This window comes from Natator depressus, chromosome 19, assembly GCF_965152275.1.
Source record: "Natator depressus isolate rNatDep1 chromosome 19, rNatDep2.hap1, whole genome shotgun sequence".
Lineage (NCBI taxonomy): Eukaryota > Metazoa > Chordata > Testudines > Cheloniidae > Natator > Natator depressus.
The window spans coordinates 19,065,601-19,078,685 of record NC_134252.1 but is presented as its reverse complement, the minus strand read 5'-3'; the positions used below and the strand labels follow the sequence as shown (position 1 = coordinate 19,078,685).

The 13,085-nt window shown below is 50.1% G+C and overlaps 1 protein-coding gene across 4 annotated transcripts in view; it reads right to left on the bottom strand.

The window, feature by feature from the left end:
• LOC141974671 (5-hydroxytryptamine receptor 1D-like) overlaps positions 1–9,850 on the bottom strand; it is a 146,462-nt gene extending 136,612 nt beyond the window's left edge. For 3 of the 4 annotated variants that reach the window (XM_074934594.1, XM_074934595.1, XM_074934596.1), the window contains exon 1: positions 9,714–9,850. The gene's annotated coding sequence lies outside the window, so the exon portion shown is untranslated. The remainder of the gene's footprint in view (positions 1–9,713) is intronic. The other variant, XM_074934593.1, reaches the window with a different exon arrangement.
• Positions 9,851–13,085: the final 3,235 nt, after the last annotated feature.

Below are 13,085 nucleotides of genomic sequence, written 5' to 3'. Positions count from 1 at the left end.
GTTGCTCAGACAAGGCTAGAAAGGAAGCAGGAAGTTTATATATGGTCACCAGGCAATCAGAGTAATGGGTACTGATTTGGGTATTGCAGCAGAATTTGACAAGAGGCCACTTTCCTAGAGATCTACGCAGAGCTCACCAAGGAGCTGCAGCAAGAGAACCCCTACATGAGAACTCCCCTCAGCTTGGACAAGCATGTGTCCTTCACCTTCGGGACACTCGCCATCCCTGGTTGCTACCTGTCAGTAACTAGCCAGTTTGGTAGATCACCTGTCAGGGTGCTGTGATGGAGTGCTGTGCTGCTACAAAGAGGATGTGGATGCTCCAGGTGATAAAGCTGGGCAATGCACTGGAGATTACTGATGGGCACATCTCCATGGTGCTCCAAAGGCTGGTTGATCACTGTGGCAGGTTCACCAATATTAAGTGGGGTGGTCTGGAAAGGTCCATGATGCCACGATCTTTCAAAACTCAGATGTGCTTTATTTAGTGAAAAGTGGAAATTTTGCTTCCAGGATTGCTATGAACATTAATGGTGTTATGATTTCCCATCATTGTGGGAGAACAGCAAGACAAGGACACTGGAATGCGTTACCTAGGGAGGTGGTAGAATCTCCTTCCTTAGAAGTTTTTAAGGTCAGGCTTGACAAAGCCCTGGCTGGGATGATTTAATTGGGGATTGGTCCTGCTTTGAGCAGGGGGTTGGACTAGATGACCTCCTGAGGTCCCTTCCAACCCTGATATTCTATGATTCTATGATTCTATGGACTTCAGAAAGGCAGATTTCAAGCGACTCAGAGAAATAGTAGGCGATGTCCCATGGAAAGACCAATTAGGAAGAAGAGGAGTCAAAGGGAGCTGGCAGTTCCGAAAAGACGTAATACTCAAGGCTCCACATCATGCTATTCATGTGCAGAGGAAAAATAAGAAGAGCCACAGGAGGCCAATGTGGCTGGACAGGGAGCTTTTTAGCTGTCTAACAAGCAAGCGGTTTCCATCCAGGGAATGGGAGGAGGGGCACGTCACCAGGGAAGTAAACATGGGAATAACGTGAGCATGGTGGGACAAAACCAGGAAAGCCAAGGCAAAGAATGAGTTACAACTGGCAAGAAATGTTAGATACAACAGGAAGGGGTCCTACAAATATGTCAGACAAAAAAGAAAGATGAAGGACAGTGTGTGTCTACCGCTCAGTGGAGAAGGTGAGCTGATAACGGAAGATGATAGGCAGGCGGAGTCGCTCACTCCCGACTTTGCTTCAGTCTTCTCCCAAAAAATAACATGTGACCGGACGATTAGCGAAGTTACCATAGACAATAAAGGGGAAGGGATGCAGATCGGGGTAAGTAAAGAACATGTCAGAGATCTTCCGATCAATTTGAATGAACTCTAATCAGTGGGGCTGGATGCTATTTACCCCAGGGTACTGAAGGAATTAGCTGAAGAAATCTCAGAGCCACTGGCAATAATATTTACAAACTCATGGATGACAGGAGAGGTCCCGGAAGCCTGGAGAAGGGCTAACGTAGTGCCCATCTCCTTTAAAAAGGGGGAAAAGGAGGAGCCAGGGAACTACAGGCCAGTCAGACTGACCTCAGTACCTGGGAAGTTACTAAAGCAATGTAGAAAACACTCAATTTGCAAATATCTGGAGGATGAAGGGCTGATCACTAGCAGCCAGCCTGGATTTACCACAAACAAATTATGCCAAACCAGCTTGATTTCCTTCTTTGACAGGGAGACTGATTTGGTGGACGGGGGAATGCAGTGAATATAACATACTGGACTTCCCACATGACATTCTGATAAGTAAGCTGGAGAAATGCGGGCTTGGCGGAACTACCATTAAGTGAATACATAACGGGTTAAACAACTACAAACAAAGAGTCACTATTAATGGAATGATGTCAGATTGGAGAGAGGTATCATGTGGGGTTCCACGGGGATCTGTTCTAGGTCTGGAGTTAATACAGAGCGCATTGATTGAATTTACAAATGACACAAAACTAAGGGGGGTGGCCAATACTTTGGAGGACAGAGCTAAAATTCAGAAGGATTTTGATACATTGGAGAACTGGGCTATAGACGACAAAAATGAAATTCAACAAAAACCATTGTAAAGTGCTCCACTTAGGGAAGAAAAACCCAAAAGCACAATGACAGAATGGAGGAAGGATCTGGGAGATATGATGGATCACAACCTCAACATAAGTCAGCAATGCGGTGCTATTGCAAAAAAAGAAATGTAAGTTTAGGCTGCATTAGCAGATGCACATCATGGAAGTCACAGGAGGTGATGGTACCGCTTTCCTCGGTGCGGTTAGGTCTCAGCTGGAGTATGGTGTCCAGTTTTGGTCACCAATGTATAGACAGGATGTAGAGAAACTGGAAACGATCCAGAGGCAAGTGACAAAGATGATCAAAGGGATGGAATGCAAGTCATATGAGCAAAGGCTGAAGTGACTGGGTATATTTAGTTTGGAAGAGGAGATTAAGGAGGGATATGGTTGCTGTCTTCAGATATTTGAAAGGTTCCCATAAAAAAGATGGAGAAAAGTTGTTCTCTTTTGCCATATATGGCAGGACAGGAGGCAATGGGTTCAAACTACAGCAGAGCAGATTTAGATTAAATCTCAGGATAAACTTCCTAACGGAAAGAACAGTAGGACAATGGAACAGATGCCTAGGGAGGTGATGGAAGCTCCTCCACCGGAGGTTTGCAAATGGAGGCTGGATAGCCTCCTGGCATGGATGGTTCAGGCAGGGGGTTAGACGAGATGACCCTTGTGGTCTCTTCTAACCCTATGGTTCTATGAGACCCAGCTTACTCTCAGCTTTCCTGACTTATGAAGCTTTTACTACGTACGCGGACAGGAGAAAGGAGCTGTTCAGCTGTACCCTGAGTAGCTGCAGAATGACAGTGGAGGGGGCATTTGGAAGGCTGAAAGGGAGATGGCATTGTCTCGTGATGAGACGGAAGGCTTTTGTGCAGAATCTGCATCATGTGATCACTGTGTGCTGTGTTTTGCACAACATCTGCGAGAGCAGGGACAGCGCCTCCCCAATGGGTGGGAGCAGAGGTGCAGAGACTTTCAGAATGCTATGAACATGTTCCGAGAAGCTGAACACATACAAGGCAAACTTAAACCCAGTGGAACATAAACCACAACAAGAAACAGTGCAAGCTTTACGGAACACATCAGTGCAGATGAGGCAGGCTTGCCTAAGGTACAGAGTGCACGTTTGTGCTCCTCTGGTCACAGATGTATAGGTGCAGGATTTTTTCATGTTGCCCCTTGTCTTGGGGTATAGAATGGCCAGGGCAGAACTCATCAGCTGTAGCTGCAGGAGTGAAGGTGGGCTGAATGAGTGAAGGTGTTCTCTGTGCTTGTGGTCTTGGTGTGTGGAGTGGGAAGGGATGTGCCTGTGGCTGCAACTTGGGGAAGTGTACTGCTGCTCCCCATATATGTTGCTCCCCATGGGCTACAGAAGATGGCTGGGTTGAGGAGCTGGGCAGGAACATTAAACCAGAATATTTTCCAACAGGATTGTCTGCTTCTGCATCAACTCCAACACCTGTTTCTGCATGTCTCTGTCTTTCTCAGTGCTGCCCTATGTCAACTTTCTGTCTCTATCTCTGCAAGGAGACCTTCCCTTCACTCCTCTGTCTTCTTATCCCTTTTCTGGGATGCAGACATAAGGTCCCCAAACATCTCATCTTGTGTCTTCCTTTTCTTGACCTGCAGATTAGCCAGGCATTGTGGGGTTGATAATGCTCCTGCCAGGGGGTGGGAGGGCACAGCATGTCATGTGTAGAAGCTGGGAGAGCGGAGATGCAGAACAAAGTCATTGTATTGGTCCAGGTCTCCATGGCAATAATGATAACATATTGCTTCTTCCTCAATTTTGGAACACCATTAGTCGCTTTCCAGTTTGGGATGAGCTTGGAGATGGTAAGGAAGTGGAAGTTTTCCACCTTACTACTCCTCTGCACAGGAACACTGCACCAATCCCGGATTGGTGGTGGGCTTAGGGTTGGGGTGTGGGTGGGAGTGGGAGGGGGCACAGGAGGCCGGGTAATAATTGCATGGGCACCTCTGCAGGCTGTCCTTTTTTTGGAGGCTAAGAGGCAGAGAAGGGGCATATTCAAAAAAAGATGCTAGGCAGACCAGAAAGCTAGGCAGTAATGTTGCAAACCTGTCCTGCAATAGCTCTGGAAGGACCATTCTGGAGAGTTACATCACCGATCCAGGCAGCCCTGCTTTGCCTTGCCATGTCTGTGCCAAGATAGAGCACTACTTCGCCTTAATTCCTCCTTTATAACATCTGCAGATCAGCACAAAGTGCACTGCAAAATAAGTAGACTTCTGCAGTTATTGTTCTAAACCCAAGGGGTTAACAACGCAAAGAGTCTGCTTAAAAGACACTGAGTGCCTTCTAATCTCTATGCATTTTGAAATATCTCACTTTGGGAAACGTTTAGCTAAGGAAGCTGAAATCTCAGAGCATTCTCAAATGGGAAGAAGCAAAGTACTTTTGATATTGTATTTTCTCTTTCTCTATCTGCCTTTTCCATACACATGTGTGCATCACCATGTGATTGATTTTTAACCCCTGTGGTGCTGCCAGCTTGAGTATGTGTATGTGTGGGGGGGGTAGGGTGACTAGGTAGCAAGAGTAAAAAATCGAGACGGGGGTGGGGGGGTAATAGGAGCCTATATAAGAAAAAGCCCCCAAAATTGGGACTCTCCCTATAAAATCGGGACAACTGGTCACCCTAGCGGGAGTGGTGGATTATTGGGAGGGAGAAGGAATGTTTTGATATTTCAGAGAAATAAACGCTGTACAGCTTAAATCCTACCGTCGCAGTCGAGCACGTGGGATGGCAGCGGTTGTCTGGGAGTGGGAGGGAAAGGGGAATGGGGTGTCAGTGTGGCCAGTGGATGTGGGATTTGATATTTCAGAGAAATAAGTGTTGTAGAGCTTAAAGTCTCTGGCACAGATGCCATTTTGAGCATGTGTGTGTCAGGATGGTGTAGCCAGACAGCCAGCCCCCCCTCTCAGACCAGCATTGCGGAAGCCAAAACAGGGCACTTAACATAAATTCCAGCACAGCCTTTGAAGCTGTGAAAAGCACAGGTGTGCTGCTACAATGTGCCTCTGGGAACATATACAACGATTAGGCTCACAGCAGGCAGAGGTGCTGTGACAGACATGGCTCTTAGCCCCTACTAAATAGCATGATGCACACACACCAACATCCTAGGTGGGAAAATATTTACCCTAATAAAAGGAATGTCCGGTAGTCGAAACTTATTGTTTCTCTCCCTTGCAAGTGTGAACTACTCTTGCGAGAGCTGGTGTCGCCCAGACAGACCAGCCCCAATTTGGCATAAGAAAGGAGAAAGAGAATAAAGGAGTACAGAGGTATAAGTAGGGGACCTACAGCACCATGATTTTTGAGTGCTTTTCACTATCTATCTGCTGGTCAGATAAGTGACAGCCTCCCAAGGCTTCTGCAGCTAAGAGGGTCCCTAAGCCTTGTCCCTTATTCGTCTTTCCGCGGAATTGAGTGACCGATCCTGGCTTGGCACCGCTGGAATCGAGAGATGCAAGGAGGGTAAGAAGCACCCACACCTGATCTCCTATCTTTAGTGTACACATGTTTTGAAATAGAGCTCTATACTTTGTTTTCTTTCTTTGGGATTGTAGCTTCAGTTTTGTAACTTGTTTGTGTGTGTAACATCTCTACATTTAAATAAGTAGGCACTAGCAATTTTGTAACCACATGATTAGAATCTAGTTTAATAAATTTTGGTAACCATTTATGCATAAGCCTGACTTGTTTCTCTGGTTTACTGTAAAGCAGCCAACACAATTAAAGAACCTCAGCCGTTTTGGCTATAAAGCCTGGCCATTAGGTGAGAGTACTAAGAGCCTAGCGTTGAGTTGTGCCGCCTCCACGGGGCAAACTCTTGGGGCACCTGTCAGTCAATCCTGACTGCCCGCTGCGAAGGAGCTCTGAGCTCTAGCAGTTAAAGTCACGGGTGTGGAGAGGCTCTTAGTGCTGCCATTGGGGCACCTGTCAGTCAGTGTTGACTGCCCGCTGCGAAGGAGCTCTGAGCTCTAGCAGTTAAAGTCACGGGTGGTTAGGACCTTGGGGCATCCGTCAGCCTAGCCCGGGCTGCCCGCCGCGAAGGGACAGTGCGTCCTAGCGGTTAAAGTCACGGATGGTATAAAACGGGCATAGCTGGCACCTCACCAAACATCCCTGGCCATCGGCTAACAGATGGGTGTGGGGGAGACAAAAGCCAATATGGCTCTTTGTCCACATCTGCCCCAAATGACAGTGGCCATTGGGCTCCCAGAGGCATAGGTGCTGGAACCAGGCGTACTGGGGTTGCTGCCGCACCCCCTGGCTTGAAGTGGTTTCCATTACATGCAGGGTTTACAGTTTGGTTCATTGGCTCTTAGCACCCCCATGATACAAATTGTTCCAGCGCCCCTGCCCAGAGGAGAGGTTATTTAACACCCTGTATGGTTGTATTATAACACAGAACATACTACTTCCAGGCTGTGCTCCCCGCCCCAGCACTGTCAGGCTGGCCATCGGCCTGGGTCTGGGCATCCATCTCTGACACGGCCTTTTCCTTGGGGTCTGCCTAGGTCATTTGTGTGGGGAAGAGATCCTGGCTTTCCAGGGAAATCTCCTCCTTATCGGGGTCCTGGATGGGGTCCAGGTCTCTTGGGAGCCTTCGGTGCTGTCCACAGAATACTGGGGTTTGGTGGTCACCTCCTTGGCAAAACTCTAGTCTGGGTCTTGCTCTGTGACAGTGGGGCAGGTGCTGGGAGTGTGGCTGGAGGGTCTAGTGCTGTCCTTGTTTCTATAATTCTTCCACAGCTCCTTTCCTTTTTTGTGACACTGGAGCTTGTCTCCAGAATGCCCCCTCTCCCTTCGCTAGATGCTCATAAGGCTTGGCTGCTGTTAAAGCAGGACTGGTCTGTCTCCTATCCCAGGTTTCAGGGAAATCCATGGTCTCTGCACAGCTCCACATGGAAGCATGAGGCCTGACTGCTGTAACGGTGAGAAAGGCATTCGACTCCAGAGTGTGTAACTGCAAATGGGGCACACTGGGCTGTGTACCAGTATCTAAATAGGGAGGTGATATCCAGTCAACTTGACCCCAGCATAGTGGCAGGCACACAGGTAAACAGACAGATCCATCCAGGTGTGCAGCAATGCAGTGTGGGAGAGCAATGGGAGGACTAAATTAATCCAAAATGCAGGCACATCCACGTGAACCTTTTTCTACACAAACTCATCCCGAGAGAGACTTAATCTATGTTCAAAGTGGGTTAGGCAAGTCTCTAAAAGTTGCCAGATAATGTGAAAAAAGATTTGCATTGTATGGCCAAGGGGCATTTTAAACCAAACCACCAGACAAGAATGTGACAAAACATCCCTCTGCAGAGCATCTCTTAAGCACTTAGTGTCTAATTCTCATTGAAAGTCAAAGGGGCTATTGAGCCTAAATCACTTATGGGCTTTTGAAAACATTACCCATTAGCTCCTGTCAAGGAGGATGTGATTGTCATAAGCAATGGCTCCCGTATTCTCATCTCCCAAACAATCCTTCCTCCTCTGTGGTCAGTGAATGCCCCATAGTGCCCACTGTCCAAAAGAAAAGGAGGACTTGTGCCACCTTAGAGACTAACACATTTATTAGAGCATAAGCTTTCATGAACTGCATCCAATGAAGTGAGCTGTAGCTCACAAAAGCTTACGCTCAGATAAATTTGTTAGTCTCTAAGTCTGCTACTCTGAAACGTGTCCAAAAGAGGGTGAGAAGAGGCAGGCACTAGCTGCTTGGCCAATGTTAGCCACTAGGGGGTAGTGCAGATTTAGATTTACAACAACAAAAGCATTTCGGAATGGTTTAAAATAAATTAAAAAATCGTCAGGAAAGCAGAGCTGGGATGTGTGAAGTGGAGCTCATGCTCAAATAAATTGGTTAGTCTCTAAGGTGCCACAAGTACTCCTTTTCTTTTTGCGAATACAGACCAACACAGCTGCTACTCTGAAACCTGAAGTGGAGCTGTTCTTGCTCCCTGAATACTGGAGAAACCTCAATGCCCTGAAATCTGCATCAGTGTCGGATGGGTCCCATCTGGTGCCAGGAACAAACAATATCGGTGAAACTTGCAGGATGGGAGTGGGGGATGTTGCCTGCAAAGCAGGACTCAGAAAGGGACTGAGCGGCCATGGTGGAGAGCAGCTCCCAGTGCCACGCGGAGGCTAAGTATATTAACAAGGGGAGGTCACTGAGAAGTAGGGAAGTGGTACCACCTCTGGATCCGGCATTGCTGCGACCATTACAGTGTAGTGTGTCCGGCTCTGGTGAGCATCTATCTGTTTAGTTTACTTAAGAGGTGATTTATATTGTAGGGCTCTTTAACTTAGCAGACAAAGGCAAAACAAGATCCAGTAGATGAAAGTTGAAGACAGCAAAGTTCAGACTGCAAATACCAGACACATTTTTAACAGTGAGGGAAATTAAGAGGGCTCGCTGGAAAACAAAACTATTCCATTTCACGAACAATTTAACCAAGACCTTTGGGAAATCTTTTTTCGGGGAGGTGTGGTTGGGGGGGGGGGGGGGAAGAGCCCTAACCTCTTAGACTCAGAGACTTTAAGGTCAGAATGAACCATTGCGATCATCTCGTCTGACCTGCACCTGGCAAACCACAGAACCTGGCCTACCCGCTCCTGTAACAGACCCAGAACCTCTGGCTGAGTTACTGACGTCCTCAAATCATGGTTGAAAAACTTCAAGTTACAGAGACTCCACCATTTACACTAGTTTAAACCAGTGAGTGACCCATGCCCCATGCTGCAGAGGAAGAGGAAATAATCCCAGGGTCTCTGCCACTCTGAGGTGGGGGAAATTCCTTCCTGGCCCCAGATATGGCGATCAGTTAGACCCTGAGCATGTGGACAAGACTCACCAGCCAGACAGGTGGAAAAAATTCTCTGTAGTCACTCAGAGCCCGCCCCATCTAGTGTCCCATCACCAGTCATTGGTGATATTTGCTGCTGGACCTGCCAGAGAGACTGACTGCAGCCTGCTGATGAGGACACTCATGTCAATGTAGGCAGTCCCTCCCTCTTGGCTATTCTGGTGTGGGTCCCATCTCTCTCTGACCAGAATTTTTATACCAGACCTTAGAAACCTTCCTGACAACATTTCCAACCAAAGCAATCTGGTTCCATGAAACATTCTGGTTTTGAAAAAACCGCATTTTTTGATGGAAAAAGTTTTGTTGACAAGTTTTTGACCAGCGTTAGCGATTAACAATTGGAAACGATTACTAAGGGATGGGGTAAAATGTCTATCCCTGGGTGGCTTTAAATCGAGGTCAATGTCTTCAAAAAGATCTGCTCGTGCTTCATCAGACGTTCCGGCTGGATGCAGGAATCCTTGGGTGGGGTCCCCTGTGCCTTAATCTCCCCAGGGACTTTTCCTGAGAGGGGAAAGCTAGGCAGCTAAATTCTCCTTACACATTCACATCCCTGCGTGGGCCCTCTGAGCACAAACCGGCTGGGCCAGCCCTGTGCCCTCCCCGCTCTCCCAGGGGAGTCCCCGCAGTCAGACCCCGGTCCAGGGCGCTCCGGGGCCACCCCATCCCCGGGACCGCACCGCGTGCAGGCACTTACCCGCTGGTTCTCCGGGCCCCCTGCTCTCTCCTGCCGCAGTTGCCCGGGGAGCGCCGGGGCCGCCAGCCGAGGAGCGGGCGCGTTGCTGCTCCCGGAGCCGCTCGGCCCGGCGGCCCGGCTCCAGCGTGCGGGATGCTCCTCCGGCCCCGCGCAGCCCGCCGGTGCCCAGTGGCAGCCCAGCGCCAGTCCCTGCAAAGGCCGGCGAGGGGGTCTCGGGGATGCCGCCTGGGCCCGCCCCTGGGCCCGCCCAGCCCAGCGCCTTTGCCCGGAGGCGTCCGCAGCTGCGGGGTCTTGGCAGCTCCTGCCCTTGCCCGGGACGCAAGGGAGCGGCGCGCTGCGCGGGGAGCTGCCTCCGCTCCGGGGTTCGGGCCACGAGGTGAAACCTGCAGCCGGGCGCTCTGCCCCAGCCTCTCCCCTTGCGCCCGGCTCCAGCGCCCGAGGCGGCCCGGCCCGTGTCAGCACCGCTCCCGGCACCCGCAGCGAGCTGCAGCCGGTCCCTCTGGGCCCCCGCCCTGCGACTTGCGCTGCCTGCAGTCCGGCCCGCCGGGCATCCCCGCAGCGCGCTGGCAGCTTCCGCAGCGCCCAGCCGGGGCCGCAAACACCCGGGGAGCGTGCGACGGACGGCCAGGGGAAAGCGCGTCGGCGCTGGGCTTGGGCAGCAAACCGGGGCGGGTACGCCGGGCGTTCGCACTCGGGCCGCCTTGAAGACTTTTCCGTTTTCTTGCCCCAGGCTAGTTGGGGTCCGCATACAGCAGGGGACGGCAGGAGCGAGGCTCGGTCTCTAGTTTACGGTACGATTTCTGGGCTGGTGGCGAGCAGCCTTAGGCGGGATCCGGATGCTGGAGCCGAGTGTTCGCAGCACAGTTGTGCCTCGGGGCTCTGGGGTTCAACCGGTGCCCCTGGGCAGGGCCAGCCGGCGGGTGTCGGTGCTGCTTGGAGAAAGGCGGGGTCAGAGCTGTGCCGACTCACTGGTTTAGTGCCACTCTGTCCCTGACAGAGAAGAACAACGTGACGGGAGAGCCCAGCTGCGAAACTGAAAACCTTCTTTTATTGTGTAATTGTAAAAGTGTACCCGTGTTTTAAGACTTGAAGAGTGTAAGCAGCAGCTAATAAAGGACATATTTGATGAGATGCCAAAGATATCTATTGAATCCCCATCTACACACCAAGATAAAAGAAATACGGTTACTTTTTTTGCCATGCTTAACACACATTTGATGACTTTCTAAGACTGCGGAACTGAAATGGGCTACAAATGCAATAAAAATATGCAAAAAGAACAGGAGGACTTGTGGCACCTTAGAGACTAACAAATTTATTTGAGCATGGTATTCAAAAAATACAGTATTCAAAAGTTTAACAAATGGGCAAGGGGGGACTGAAGATGCTCCTTGCCTGGGGCGCCATTTGGTCTGGGGCCAGCCCTGCTCCTAGGGATGCAAAAAGTTCTGACCTTCCTGTGATTTTGAGAAGCAGTGAGACCCACCCAATATGGTTACCCTGTAAACAAGGAGAGGGTGTGCTAAACTGAAAGGTGACAGTTCAAATCCTAGCTCTTCCCCTGCTTGCTGTTAACATTTCACAACCTTTGTTTATGTTGAGAAGGTTTTATGGGTGGGGCAGTAACTATCATTCAGACATTAGATAACAGAGAATCGACACTGAGCCCTGGTCTACACTACAGACCTACTGCATATAACTGTCACTCCTGCCGACAGAGCTACCGCCTCTCGGGGAGGTGCAGTAACTTCAGCCATGAGCTCTCTTCCCTGGGCTTAGAGCGTCTTCATTAAAGCGCCATAGCGGCACGGCTGCACGGAGGCAGCGTTTTAAGTGTAGACTTGCCCAGAGACACATTAGGCAGAGCTGAGGATAGCGCTCCTGTCTCTGAGGGCTTGTTTACACTTGAAAGGCTACAGTGGCACAGCTGCTCTTGTCAGGGTAGGTAATCCACCTCCACAAGGGCAGGTCTACACTTAAAAAAGCTGCAGTGGAGAGGTTACTATGCCCAGGGGAGAGCATTTTCCGTCGGCATAGTCAAACCACGCCTAAGAGGCAGTCGCTGTGGCAACGGGAGGAGCCCTCCCATCAACAGCACCGTCTCCACAGGGGTTAGGTCAGTATCACGACACATCACACTCATGGGGGTGCAGTTTTCAGTATTTGTAGAGCAGCCCTGCCTTAGGGGCGGTAGCTAGGTTGCTGGAATAATTCTTCCATCGACCTAGTGCTGTCTACTCTGGGGTTAGGTCAGTATAGTTATGCTGCTGAGGTGTGTGGATTTTTCACACCCCTGAGAGACATAGCTCTAGCGATGTAAATTCCTAGTGCAGACCAGGCCTGACATAAAAGAGTCAAGTCTTATCCACTTTGCCATCCACTTTCAGAAGAAACGAGGGAGGGGGAGCATCTCTAGTTAGAATCACCTGGCACACCGTGGCTCTGGGTTGCCCTCTAGCAGCTGGAGCACATACCGAGGTTTTTGACTCTGCGATAACTTTTAGGCTAAGAGTCCTGCCCCTTTGTCTCAAGTAGTTCTGCTTCAGATTCCTCTATCAAGAGGCTCCAGGTTCAGTCCCCACCCAGAGATGCTGCTGCACTTGGATGTGTTGTCTATGACCACCAGCCACAATCTCCTCTCAAAGCCAGGAAGGAAAGCCAAGAATCCTGGAGTACATTTTGGATTTTAGCAAATATTTGGTGCTTTTCTTACATCCCCCGCTTCTGGAATCATGAGGTTACATGAGAATCTCAGTTTTCATTTTCAGACATTGTTTTAGTCATTATTTTTAAATCAATCTGATTTTTGCACACTTGGGGCTGGTGACACTGAGTCAGTCCCTGCTCCAAACAACTAACTTCTTAAACAGATAAGATAGACAAAGGGTAGTGGTGGGGAATCACAGGTGAGATGGTGTAGGACCTCAGCGTAGATGAACAGTAGGGCCAGGAATGGAACCCACACCTCCTCTCTCCTAGCCCTATCCATTGGCCTGGCAATGCTGCTGCTCACAGTGGGCAGGGTGAGACATTGCTCTCCCTTTAGGCAGTGGAATTTGGGGACTTGGAGTAAAATACTGCCAGGATCTAGCTTTTACCCAGACCCCTGCCCCTTGTCACTGCTCTGGGGCAACTCAGGGGCAGCAGCGCCTCCCCAAAAGTGAGGGGGCCAGGAGCTCTTGAGGCCCCACACCTCTTGTCCCACCCCTCCTCTTCCCCCCGATGCCCCGCCCCTTCCCACTGAGGCTCTTCCCCCAATGCCTCGCTCCCTCTGCCCCCGGAGGTGCCACCCTTGGCAAAGCCAGAAAGCAGCCCCCTGCCCATCCTTACCCCCTTGGTTTCCCACCCAGGCTCCCCACAGGAGCCCACATG